The sequence below is a fragment of the Bidens hawaiensis genome, unplaced genomic scaffold (assembly GCF_021521415.1).
Source record: "Bidens hawaiensis isolate Kalapana, Puna unplaced genomic scaffold, B.hawaiensis_p1.1 tig00030286_1, whole genome shotgun sequence".
NCBI lineage: Eukaryota > Viridiplantae > Streptophyta > Magnoliopsida > Asterales > Asteraceae > Bidens > Bidens hawaiensis.
The window spans coordinates 55,172-70,415 of record NW_027495053.1 but is presented as its reverse complement, the minus strand read 5'-3'; the positions used below and the strand labels follow the sequence as shown (position 1 = coordinate 70,415).

The window sequence follows — 15,244 nt, the reverse complement described above, 5'->3', positions numbered from 1 at the left end:
TATATATTTTATATATATTTTATATATGGCCCTTATAATTATTTATCTTATTATTGATCATTGACCTAAATAACCTTATGTTTATAACTGGTAAATCCTTGATGGACGGAATTACCCTTACTAACATTAATAGGGTTTCCCCTTGGGTGTATATATAGAGAGCTTATTAGAGAGGTTAATAACTAATGATGAATAATAACACCATAAGAATCATCCCCTACTAGGAATGGCAACGGGGCGGGTTTGGGGCGGGTTTTGCTTAACCCGAACCCGAACCCGAAACCAAAAACCATCCCCGTACCCGCCCCATTACCCGTCGGGTTTAAATCGGGGATTCCCCGTTTGGTTTTTTGTACCCCCCCCGACCCGCCCCGTCCCCGAACCCGAAAACCCGAAACCGATCCGACCCAAAAGGAGCGGTGGAGAATCGAATTAGCTCCTTCTAACACGACGACGACACAAAAACAATAATTAACAACCTAACGAAACACGAAAATCATCAGAGCTAAAAAAATTATTCAATGCAGCAGCTAATTAGCTAACCGAAATCAATAACTTCAATACGACTTACGTGTTACATATAATTCAATCGGAACTCATGTCAGAGTTAATCAAGTTAACCTAAATCGCCATCTCATTCATCAACAAGCCATCGATCACATACTTACAAACACTATCCAGCTCCAATCCAAACTCATCTCAATAGCCACAACACGCAAACTGCCAAACTGTCTAATTTGACTACACGTACTCACCGAATACAATCAACAGTCAACTACAGTCTAATTATTCAATGCAGGAGCAGTTAAATAGCTAGCTAGCAGAAATCAATAAGTTCAATACGATTTACATTAAAACATGCAATTCGATCGGAATAAGTTCGTTAATATTTACGTTAACATAAGTTGGAGTGAAAACAGGTGAAATAATAATAATAATAATAATAATAATAATAATAATAATAATAATAAGAGAATTAGGGATCTTACAGGTGGTAGGATGAGAAAGCGGTGGAATGAAACAGAGACCGAGAGGCCATAGAGTAAGAATATGAATATAATTGAGGATAATATTAATATTAATATAGTCTATTATCATGGAAAGAGGAAACCCCTAAAACAAATTAGATTCCCCAAATCAATTATCATGTCAATCATCAATCGCAAAGAGAACGGTGTATCATACGATATGCAACAACAACAAAATTAGGTCAATTTCAAATGAAAAACCCTAAAAAAGGAGAAAACATACTTCGGTGTGTGTGTGATAGTGGGGAAGAAAAGAATGGTGTGTGTGTGTGATTAAAGAGTGAGATTACATACTTCGGCTGGGATCAAAACGAGGAGGAGGAGGGTGGTCCGGTGGTGCAGACGGCGATTGAGTGGATGGTGATGGTGGTGCAGACGGCGATTGAGTGAATCGGGGGCGGACTGGCGGTGGCGGAGTCTGGATGAGTGGATGTCTGGATGTAGGTTTAGGTTTTTAATATATATATATATATATATATTATTTATATTTATATTTATATATTATATCGGGGCGGGTCGGGGCGGGGGTACCTGAACCCAAACCCGAACCCGAACCCGAAACAATCCCCGAAACAATCTCCGAAACCCGACCCGAAACCGAAAAAACAAAACCCGACCCAACCCGAAATAAGCCGGTTTTCGGGTTTCCCCGTCGGATTCGGGGATTTTTGCCATCCCTATCCCCTACCTCTCTCTCTCTCAAATCGTGTTCATCAAGAACACCTAATCTCCATCCTAACCATACACCCTAAAGGGGAACTCGATCAGATTAAGAAGATGTCAATCTCAAACATCACTGGATTATCAGGTATTACATATTTCCTTGTTTACATTATATCATCGATTATAGAAACTGATCAACAATTTGATCTTACTTACAGTGACTTTGTTTCAATCTAGCACTAATGTCACACTTTAGGAGTATTAGTGAAGTTAAGCAATTGCTTTGATATACTTACTGACTTCAGGTGTTGGGTGTGTAGACAGGTTCCTTTCAATCTTTTATCTTGATTGATGCTTGATTGCACGCTTTGGTTTCATAGGTTGCTAGATCATTTGTAGGCATTAAGCAAGAAGTGATCAAATAAGTATATACATTCATTTAAAATATGTTTGAATGTTATCTATAATCTTACAATCCTGTTTTTAGAGTCAAGTGCAAGAGTTTGGTTGAGTACATAAAAATACAAATGAAAAATACTACTTTCAAACCAGCAAAATTATTAAATAAGTTTATAATGTACAAGCTAAAACTTTAATTTCAAACTTTTGTAAAATATTATACAAATAAGAAAAACAAAAAAAAATGAGTTGCAAATTATCGACCCCGCAGCATACTGGTGATAATGAAAAGAAACCAATGTTAAACGTTGATGGGTAGTTTTGTGTTTTTGTATGTTTATACGAAAGGGGCATTCAGTGTTGTTTTTGACATCTTGACGAAGTTGGTAACTAAAGATTTGACATTGTTATTGGTTTATGATAGAAAGTTGGCATTCGGTGTTGTTTTCTCTTATACCTTTTTGTTAAAAACAAAGTTTCACAATATTGATTAAGATCTATTCACTTTATTACCTAACATGAGTTGTGACTTATGATTAAATTGTTACATTAATTGTAATTCATATTTGAGAAAAATAAACATCCTCTGTCAATTGCAACACTCAGTATGACAACAAATATAATTAACATATGTCAAAATTTAGTGTTTGCTTTCAATGAAACAATGAACAAGAAATAATGTAAACAATGAATCTACTGCTATGGTACCATACCGAACTAAATAGTTATCAACCAAATCATCGTTGCATCGCTGCTACATTGAAAACCAAAGTTATACCATTGAATTCCACATTGTGTCCTCACCGTAACGCACGAACACACCTAATAGTTTTAAAGTATGAAGCTTTTATTTACTAGTTCGAGGGTTAATATCATATATATTGTGAATATTATTTTAAACTTGCAAATACTAAAAAGGTTAAAATTAAAAGTTTGTTGTATTCATCAATTAAAAAGGTGAAAAGTAATGTGAATGCTTACGAGTTGGTGACTCCATGCTACTCTAGAACTAGTAACGGAGGAGACATAATGTCCCCGAAAAATTATTAAAATATTTATGGGTAGAAAAGATAATGTGCATGCTATAATACGACTTGCTAACCTTCATTTTCATTTCTAACACATCTACCTCTAACCATGGCCGCTATCTCTAAAAAAGTACTGCTTCACCGACATTGTGTTGCATCTGAAAAACTTGATCAAGTCCCTTCAAACTACATTCGCCCCATCTCCGAACGTCCAAATCTCCAAGAAGTTAATGTTCATGATTCCAGCCCTCTCATTGACCTCCGCGATCGTAACAGTCCCAACCGCCCTCATGTAGTCGAACAAATCGGTAGAGTTTGTCGCGATTATGGTTTCTTAGAGATTGTAAACCATGGGGTACCGGAATCCACCATAGCCAACATGATGCAGGTCGCGAAAGAATTCTTCAACTTGCCGGAAGAAGAAAGGATGAAAATGTACTCGGACAGCCTCAACTTTAAGGCCAACGGACTATATTCAAACTACAACAAAGAAGTTAGAAAGCATGTTGATTGGAGAGACTTCATGGGACTCTTGTGCTACCCGATCAAGGTGAGTATATGTATAAGAGAGTTAGCACTTCAACTGACTGAAGCCGTATCAGAGAGCTTAGGACTCGATAAAGACTACATCAATAGACAAATGGGAAAGTACGCCATGCCCTCAACCAGATTTATATCATCGGCATCCTTCTTCAAGGTGAGGTCCCTGTTCTTCAGGTGTTCAAAGATGGTCAATGGGTTCCAATCGATCCAGCTCCGAACACTTTCATTGTTAACATTTATGATCAGATTCAGGTTCGTCGTCCACCTCTCCATCCTCTTTTTATAGTTTGATCGTTTTTAGTTTCAATTTATGTAATATATATATAAACTAGTTTTTATCTCTCGTATTACGGTGGCTGTTTTACATTATTCATTTTTAATATTTATATATGTTTTTGGAGTTTAATTTTATTTATTGTAAGAAAATTTATAATATACTTAGAGTTTGATGATAAAATGATTCCACAAATAACTAAAATGTGTTATAACCCGGTTTAAAATGGTTCCACAAATTATTAAAAATCATATAATAATTTTTAGTATATCCTATTTTATAAGATTTTCACATCAATAATTTGGTAAGAATAATTTTTAATTTAATGTGATGTTATAACCCGTTTAAGAAATATCTGGGTTTGGTAATATCACACCCAACCTACGGCGGAAACGCTGGGGCGTGAACTGATGGTCACAGCTCACAAGGTTACAATCATGAAATTATAAAGCGACAATATCTAATTAATTTATTTATTATCAAACAACATTCATATACAACAAAAATAAAGAAAATTACAAATACAAAACCAACTATTCTTGTATATGTTTTATCCTAAAGTCATCTCTATGTGAGCTTCAATTCGATAAGCAATCCAAATCTATAACCTGCAAATGCGTACAAAATATATGTTTGTCAACAACACATGTTGAGTGAGTAGATCACCAGTTTTGACACAAACAAAAATGGTAATAATATATAATGATATAAGTGAATAAAAATAGTCAAAACTGTTATCTGTGAGTATAAACAATTAAACCATATCACATACATAAACAATCAACCATAAAGAAAGGGCTAAACCGTTGCCATGCGAATGGGCATTGGTTACCAAAAATGAGGTGTCGGTGAAACAATTGCCAATGCGATCGGGCTCCGGCCACTACGACGGTCGTATGATCATACTATAATGAGATTATGTTGGACCTCTCCGAATGCGATTCAAGTAAGCAAGTAAGCAAATATCAAGTAACAGGCAATCATTCAATTGGTACACAACACAAAGATCACAGTTTGCGTTTGAGAAATAATAAGATAAATAATATGATAAATGGTACGCAAGTGTCCCCAAAACATTTGAAAACAAGTAAAATAGGGCAGTGATTACTCACCTTGATCGGATGAACATATTAAGGAATGATGAGGAAAGTAAACCCTTCGGGATATACCGTCAATGATTACTAGTTAGATATAATAATATAAATTAATTATAAAAGTTATACACGATTTAATGAATTAAGATTTCAATGTGATTTAAGTTAAGTAGTGTGATTAGAATGTTTATTGGATTTTATTATTATTATTATTGTAAAACGATTATTATTGTTGTTATTTATACAGAATGTTGTCGTTATTTATGAAATTTCATTGCTCACACTTGATAGATATATAAATGAAATAAATTAAAATAAATAGATTTGATATAAAAATACTTATTATATTAATATTTGGATAAATAACTATATATACAAACTAAATAAAATGATCCGATTACTATAAATTGAGATATAATATTAAAGTAAATATGAAATAACACATAATACCTTAAATAAATAATTATAAAATAAACGTTTTTAAATAAGTAATTTTAATAAGAATATTTCAACAAATTTGCTTTTTAAATCGTTAACGAAGTCAATATACACACACACACATACATGGCGAGTTTGCAAAACATTCCGCGACGAGGAAACGCGAATTAAAAGTGTCAGTTAAATAAAATAGTATTTACTTGATGTTTAATATTAATTATAATGATTTTTAATTTGTTTAACCTTTAAAACAATAATAACAAAACTAAAGAAGCAAAACTGGGCTAGCCAGGGCTCGAACCTGCGCCCCTGGCCGACTCAGTAACAAACCACATGCACAACGACCATGCGCGTTGGGCTTTCTGGTTGCAATCTAACACAAACAAAATTTGAAATACAATTAACCTAGTTTCCCCCAAATTGAATATGAACCCTAAAAGATCAATCGATAAATCTGAGACTAGTTTGTTTAATTGATGTTGGGGTTAATGACTAGTGCTTAAAAACGAAATTGTTACATATAAGAATTGCCAATAGAGATAGAGAAATGAAGGAGAATGGCGAGCGAAACCCGTTGGCCTGAATATGTGTTCGTTAGGGGACAGAACGGCCTCCATACTAAAATTAACCATAGGGGTTTACGTCGTGATCATCAGTGGGTTGTGTATGTACGATTAATTGTGTTTTCATTAACCCTAAATGGTATAACAATGATCTTGATATAGACGGTTTCTTAATAATGTATAGTTGTATCTAATTGATCTCATTCCATAATTATATTGTCGGTATAAGTCGTTTTTATCATATGAATGATTTGATAGAATCAATTTTGTTAATAACCACGAAGATTACGGATCAAGCAACGTTGGGGTTACGGGTTACTTAGAAACGGGTTTGGTTCTTGGGTTTGGGTTTGAGATAATATAATATTATATAACTAATAACCAGATTTACAAACTAGCCCCCTGAGGTTTATGATTGGATTTCAAATTGGTTAAAACTAAGGTATGGGGTGGAAATTGAATAAATTGAAAGTTCATTTAGATAATTAATTATATATAATAAATAATAATAATAAAATATTATCAACTCGTAAACGAAACGATTTGATGATTTAAAAATTACCCGGAAACGAAAATGTATCGGGTTTTTGATACTGATAAAGTACACGAAAAACCCGAGTTGTTACAGTCTCCCTTACTTTAGGGAATTTCGTCCCGAAATTAAGCAAAACCGTTGAATTTTTTTGAAAATAATTTTTTTTTAAATATAATTTAAAATTTTATCATAACACGGAACTTTGAATGGTTGAAACAACGCTCCAAATGAAAATCCGATAAGGACACTTATATATAGGATGTACCAGCGGCGTATCCACCATGTCCTTATCATCTCTACATTCGTACAGTTATCCCAACTATTTTCGATTCTAAATTATGACACACAATTGCATGCATTATGATTTCCATGCGAGAACTTCGATAATTATGTAGGCCTCCATAATTACTTAGGTCGTCGGATGGTCCACATAACTCGTCCCATCGTGTGGTTTACAAAATATTTGAAAGGCATGATAATTTTGTAAGAAAAGTTATTAACTTATTATAAATATGAGGAAAGTGCTAACATATTATAAAACCATTGAGAGTTGACTTATTATAGGTGTAAAATCAGAAGATTTTATAAAATATTTCTAATAGCGCAATTTAGGTTAACCTTCAAGTTTGATTAATGAAATTAGTGAAAATTTTAAAGTAACTTAAAAGTTAAGAGGAACGGGAACATTGAAGTTGGGATATATGGTGTGTCGACAAGATCGATTGTGAAGAAAGAGAATGGGGATACGAGCCAACTAACAAATTTACGTGAACTTACCAAAAATTATATGATTGCAACAATAACATCAACAAAAGTTTATGAAGGAATTAATTAATAATTGTAGACGAATAATAACCTGTGAAATTTTTAAATATTGCAACATTCAAGGTAGAATTCATAAAACCGTGAGTACAAATTTGAACAAGATTAACGAAGACTTTAAGGGATTTAGTTTAGTTAAATGAGAAACTCATGAAATTTAAAGAGAACTTTATACAACATTGAAATATCGCAATTGTGTATTTAAGATGAGGTAGGTTAAAATATTAAAGTACTGGTAGTAGTAATTGAAAATGCAAAAATATTAATGCAAAAATTTATGTATATAAACAAACTGTAAATAGATGAAATTGGGAAGCGGATATTCACGAATCATCGAGATAGTCCTATTCCATTTAAATCTTTAAAATTAGATAATAGTGAAAATTAATAATAAAATTCCAATTAAATCACCATGGGAATCCAATGAAATTCATTTTTTTTTCATTTTTTTAAAGTGAAAATTTACTTAAATAATGGAAATTAAAATTCCATAACAGAAATAATTTTGTTTAAATAATGACAAGTTCAATTAATAATAGAACTATAACATTTCAATTACAACGATAAAAATTTACAAAATGAAAGGTAACTTGTAATGCACGAGATCAATAAATACACGACGTACAAAAATGTTAAAAATCAAAGTTGAGAGTAGAAATTGACACGTTGTCAATAATTTAATAAGCAAACAAGGTAAATGAGAAAAGACAAATTGAATAATATGGTCAACTAATAACTGACTGTCGAAATTGTGTCTTTTATAATTGAAAAAGGAAAACAAAATTGTTTCGATTTATGAGAATCTAAGTATTTTGATCAGTTGACGAAATGTTAATGAGCCAAATCCTATAATTTTTGATTAAGTAAAACCAAACGTATAGATAAGTACGACAACCAATGATATTGATCTTTGGAAAGATAAGAAAAAATTTATTGTATACGAAAAAGATACTTAAAATGATGGATTTTCCAAGTTGGGTTTGTTCCAAAATAACTAATTCAGACAAATAATCGTTTAAGCTATAATTGAATACAAAATACGTTTAGACGAAAATGATGAAGACGATAAAAAATCTTCTTTGTGAAAACATAACTACGATTGGTTTAATTCAAAACACCTTTGTTAATTGAGCTTATGAAAACTTAAATAGTTGAGATCGAATGATTTGGGGCACCTCGAATAGGTTTGTGAAAACGAGGTTTGACTAAGGTAAGCTTGATGAAATTAAGTCTTGCGGGTCTAGAATCGAATAAGCGAGAACGACCTTGTTACATGAAGAAAGCCTGAAAGGCATAGAGTTGATAAGTTTAAGCTAAATGAGCATGGGTAGTACGGTACGGTGCCGGTATAATTTGAACTCGGCGTGAATTAGTAAAGAACAATGCGTTGTTATGAGGGTGATTAAGGTCTCCATAATTGTATAAGGCACGTGTAGCGGGTGTATAAAGCTAAGTTAACGGCATAGACCGTTGTGGGATGTCTTTGTGTCGTAGGCAGCGTAACGACAAGTGTTAACGGGATAACCAAAACTGTTATAGTGAGTGTAAGAATAACACAAGAATTGAGTTGGATGACGAAAGTCGCAAATAAGACGTAACGAGCGTATTCTGGTGTAAGGTTTTCTTGTTTGGGACACTATGATTTCGTTGAGATTGATAATTAGTTTACTTAATAACCTAAACTCGATTATTAAGCTTGCGTTTGTTATTATCGTTATTATCGTTGTTATGAGTGTGATTAACGGTAAATTAATCGAAATTTTTCTGAAAAAAATTAGTGACAATATTAAATTGATTGCATTAGTGTTTTGAGTTAGAATTTATACCCTAGAGATTGTAGGAGCTATCTCTTTGACAGTACTTGTGGTCATAAAGCGGGTGTAGAGAATATATGACCTGTATTGTTTGATGTAGAAATCATTCTATAATTATGTAAATTGAGATTAAATGAGTATAAATAATAGGTTGTGTAAATTTCTTATTAGTTATTAAAGAAAAAGTGAAATTCGACATAAGTTGTGCTAGCGTTAATCATGACTTAAGGATAAGTCAGAATTTAAATGAGGTAATCTATACGATAATTCGGTAAGTAGGTGATATAATCAATGAGATGATTTGATATGAGATTTTATCGAAGCATAACAAATTAAAATGTTAATACTAAAAATTTGAGGGTGATAACTGAGATGTAATTGATAGTTATTAGGGGTATTGAGTTACTTGTGATAAGTTCGTTAATTGATAACGTGATAATCGTGAACATGAGGGATATTGTTTAAATATTAAAGTATTTAATAATAATTTTATTATATTTGATAGTCTGATGATGTTATAATATACGTATGAGAAAATAGCTATTAATTGCTCTTGATAATTTGTGAATGTGATAATATGAGTGCGAGATAACCGATTAGATAATTAAATAGCAAATTGTTTAGATGAACTTATGATAACAGAGTCCCGGTGAGTGAATGATTTGTGTCTCATCATGGGAATGAAAATATTTGTGAGTATGTCAATGAATTGAATCAATAAGTCTTGGTTACATGTAATGAATAATTAAATAATTGAGTTAAATCGTAACTTGTTTCAAATACAATAAAATACATAAACAAATAATAAATAACGTAAGTTTCTCGATATATTGGGTTTCCCATGAGCTTATTCATGATATTTTGTTGGTCCATGAGTGTTACGTGTCGTTTTAACCGACCAAACTAAATGACGAATGACAAATGTAAGTATGAGTAGTTGAATTATCTCGTGTATCACCACACGTGATAATGCTCAAACCAAATATCGTAAATATAATAATTGTGAAAATGAATAGTTGGCGTGTCCATGGCGTCCCATGGATTTTTCACCCGACCAGACATTTAAAAAGTAATAAAATAATAACAATAAAACGCAATGGAAAAAAATGTAACCGTTAACTGATTACGGTAAACACTAAAAAGGTAAAAACAAAGCTTAGGAAATCCTTAAAGAAATTCCCGTCAACGAAAACAACCAACAAAAATTTAAATGTAAATATATATCTTGGGAATGAGGCATTGCGTCGGAGTTATTAAAATATTTAGAGGATGAGACACAGTTTCGGAGTAATAAAATAATTTGAGAGTGAATCATAGCTTCGGAGTTGTGTGTGTGTGTGCACGACAATAAAATAAACAATTAGCTAAGCAGTTAAATAAGTAATTAATCTAACAAGTAATTACGTAAGCTGTAAACAATCAAATAAAACACATCAGGTAAACAAATAAGCACGTATGGGGTTTCTAAAAATGTTATTAGGGCACCACTAACGACCTATCTTAAAACTTCGGCTCTGATACCAATCTGTCACACCCCAACCTACGGCGGAAATGCCGGTGCGTGAACTGATTGTCACATCTCACAAGGTTACTATCAGGATATTATAAAGCGACAATATCTAATTAATTTATTTATTATCAAACAACATTCATATACAACAAAAATAAAGAAAATTACAAACACAAAACCAACTATTCTTGTATATGTTTTATCCTAAAGTCATCTCTATGTGAGCTTCAATTCGATAAGCAATCCAAATCTATAACCTGCAAATGCGTACAAAATATATGTTTGTCAACAACACATGTTGAGTGAGTAGATCACCAGTTTTGACACAAACAAAAATGGTAATAATATATAATGATATAAGTGAATAAAAATAGTCAAAACTGTTATCTGTGAGTATAAACAATTAAACCATATCACATACATAAACAATCAACCATAAAGAAAGGGCTAAACCGTTGCCATGCGAATGGGCATTGGTTACCAAAAATGAGGTGTCGGTGAAACAATTGCCAATGCGATCGGGCTCCGGCCACTACGACGGTCGTATGATCATACTATAATGAGATTATGTTGGACCTCTCCGAATGCGATTCAAGTAAGCAAGTAAGCAAATATCAAGTAACAGGCAATCATTCAATTGGTACACAACACAAAGATCACAGTTTGCGTTTGAGAAATAATAAGATAAATAATATGATAAATGGTACGCAAGTGTCCCCAAAACATTTGAAAACAAGTAAAATAGGGCAGTGATTACTCACCTTGATCGGATGAACATATTAAGGAATGATGAGGAAAGTAAACCCTTCGGGATATACCGTCAATGATTACTAGTTAGATATAATAATATAAATTAATTATAAAAGTTATACACGATTTAATGAATTAAGATTTCAATGTGATTTAAGTTAAGTAGTGTGATTAGAATGTTTATTGGATTTTAATATTATTATTATTAGTAGTAGTATTAAAACGATTATTAGTGTTGTTATTTATACAGAATGTTGTCGTTATCTATTTAATTTCATTGCTCACACTTGATAGATATATAAATGAAATAAATTAAAATAAATATATTTGATGTAAAAATACTTATTGTATTAATATTTGGATAAATAATTAAATATACAAACTAAATAAAATGATCCGATTACTATAAATTGAGATATAATATTAAAGTAAATATGATATAAATACATAATACTTTAAATAAATAATTAAACGTTTCTAAATAAGTAATTTTAATAAGAATTTTCAACAAATTTGCATTTTAAATCGTTAACGAAGTCAATATATATACACACACACATACATGGCGAGTTTGCAAAACATTCCGCGACGAGGAAACGCGAATTAAAAGTGTCGGTTAAATAAAATAGTATTTACTTGATGTTTAATATTAATTATAATGATTTTTAATTTGTTTAACCTTTAAAACAATAATAACAAAACTAAAGAAGCAAAACTGGGCTGGCCAAGGCTCGAATCTGCGCCCCTGGACGGCTCAATAACAAACCACACGCATAACGACCATGCGCGCTGGGCTTTCTGGTTGCAATCTAACACAAACAAAATTTGAAATACAATTAACCCAGTTTCATCCAAATTGAATATGAACCCTAAAAGATCAATCGATAAATCTGAGACTAGTTTGTTTAATTGATGTTGGGGTTAATGATTAGTGCTTAAAAACGAAATTGATGCATATAAGAATTACCAGTAGAGATAGAGAATTGAAGGAGAATGGCGAACGAAACCCGTCAGCCTGAATATGTGTTCGTTAGGGGACAGAACGGCCTCCATACTAAAATTAACCATAGGGGTTTACGTCGTGATCATCAGTGGGTGGTGTATGTACGATTAATTGTGTTTTCATTAACCCTAAATGATATAACAATGATCTTGATATAGACGGTTTCTTAATAATGTATAGTTGTATCTAAATGATCTCATTCCATAATTATATTGTCGGTATAAGTCGTTTTTATCATATGAATGATTTGATAGAATCAATTTTGTTAATAACCACTAAGATTACGGATCAAGCAACGTTGGGGTTACGGGTTACTTAGAAACAGATTTGGTTCTTGGGTTTGGGTTTGAGATAATATAATATTATATAACTAATAACCAGATTTACAAACTAGCCCCCTGAGGTTTATGATTGGATTTCAAATTGGTTAAAACTAAGGTATGGGGTGGAAATTGAATAAAATTGAAAGTTCATTTAGGTAATTAATTAAATATAATAAACTATGTTAGTTACCCGTGTAGCACACGGGTTAAAATAAATAAATTTATTTACATAATTATAACACAATTTAAAATACAAAAAATATTTTCAATAAATATAAAGATATATTATATGATAGAATAAATTACACAATACACAATATGGAAATAAAAAGTTGTTACAAAATTCATAAATTTCAAAATATTTATTTGTACACAATATTTGTAGTTTTATTTGTAACTTTATTTTATATATCAAAACTTAGTAGTTTCACATTGTTTATGATTTAAACTCTAAATAATCCAACACATATCTGGCCATAAGCTAAAATAAATTGTATAAAGATTGAACTTCGGCTTTTATAGCACGACTATCATATTGTATTTTTATATGCAATTTAGTTTCATTGCATAGACCAATTTTCTAGTTTTTTATTTTAAGTAACGTCACTTCAATATTGGCTTTAGGACTAACTTATGACTAATACTTTCTTGTAACGTATCATTTTACTGAAAAATGGTAATATTTTCATCTCCCGGAAACATGGATAACAAACGTTTGCTAATTTCTGAACGACCTCATTTTTTGGTGCAATTACAACTCATTCACTAATGAATTCTATATTTTTGAAAACTTCAATAATAGAAAGATATACAAAGTAAATTTGTCATCTGATTAACAGTGTGCTTGTGTATAACATTTGTATTTCAAAGATAAGAAGTTGTCTTATCTAACTGAAAACCAAAACATGTAGTCTGGTGTTTATATTTTTGTGAATTTTTAAGATGATGAACTTAACATAAACAATGAGTTGATTAAATAATCAATTAAAAAAGAAGTTGTAAATGGTTACTTTTTAAAGCAACCCTTGACCGAACTCATTTTAATCATAAACTGTTTTGACCTTAACCATGTTTTATACGTTAACCAGTTAAAGAAACCGGCTCGTTTAAATTAACATAAACACTGAAAATACATTAATAGTGAATTTGTCTTTTAAGGATTTGAAAGAAAAAACTTGTAATTTAGTAAACAATCATATTGTAAGTAAAAGTTTATTGAAATTATAAATTTAAGTTAATCTTGTCTCTTCATCCAATAATATTATTTATTATAAAACCTTAATACTGATTAACTAATATATAATATATTTAAAACCTTAATTTTTGCAATCATTATTCAAAATCAACGTGAAAATTGGTTACTTATAAAAACTAATATTAATAACCAATACAATAAATTTATATAAACTAATAACATATTTATGTTGGCATTTAATTTTTTAAAATCAAGAAAAAAATTATTAAAAAGAGAAAATGAAAGATTAAAAAGAAAAAAAAATAAAATACAAAACTATTAATAAGAAAGAGAAATACATTTAATATGAGAGATGAGAGGGAAAATTTGACGAGGGACATTTTGGTGATGACATGTGGCATTAAAAAGTTTTATTTATTATATATAATAATAAAATAGTATCAATTCGTAAACGAAATGTTTTGATGATTTAAAAATTACCCGGAAACGAAAATGGATCGGGTTTTTGATACCGATAAAGTACACGAAAAACCCGAGTTGTTACAGGTAAGACCCATACCCGTGAATTCGGGTCAAATGCGTGAGAAGCCTTTATTTAAAAATCAAGCAAATATGGTGACTCCAAAAAAAGGGGGAGCGAACACATCGCGACAACTAAGATTTTTATGTTTTCGTTTATATATATTACAGATGTAGGTGATAACCAATGGCAAATACAAGAGTATGTTGCATCAAGCTATAGTGAACAGTGATAAAGAACGAATATCAATACCTAGCTTTTTACTTCCGTCCGATGAGGCAGTTATGGGACCTGCTCCAGAACTAGTAACAGATGATGAGCCTGCTGTGTACAGACAGTTTACTTATGGAGAATACTTTGAGGAGTATAAGAAGAAAGATCCTACAAAGAATAACTGCTTGGATTTGTTCATGGCTACTTAATTACTCAAACATCACATGTTGAGATTAATTCAAAAGATTAGTAGCCGTTGGAAGTTTGGAATATTATCTATTAGTCGTTGTATAACGTTTTTAGAATAAAGCGGTGGCCGTTGGTATATCATATTCACTGTAACATCCTACTTTCGGTTATATTAATAAAATAAAGTTCGTTTATTTTATAGCGGGTCGTTATCGGTTTAGTTGAATAGAATACGAGATGGACTTGTGTTGGGTAAATGGATATGGGTTATGGACTTGGGTTATGGAGGAATGAAGGAAAGACCATGGGCTTAAGCCCATGATCAAAAATATATATACCC

At 31.5% G+C, this 15,244-nt stretch overlaps 1 pseudogene; it reads left to right on the top strand.

Moving 5' to 3' along the window:
• The first annotated feature begins 3,227 nt into the window (after positions 1–3,227).
• Positions 3,228–14,996, top strand: LOC143580238 (protein DMR6-LIKE OXYGENASE 2-like; annotated as a pseudogene).
• The last annotated feature ends 248 nt before the right edge of the window (positions 14,997–15,244 follow it).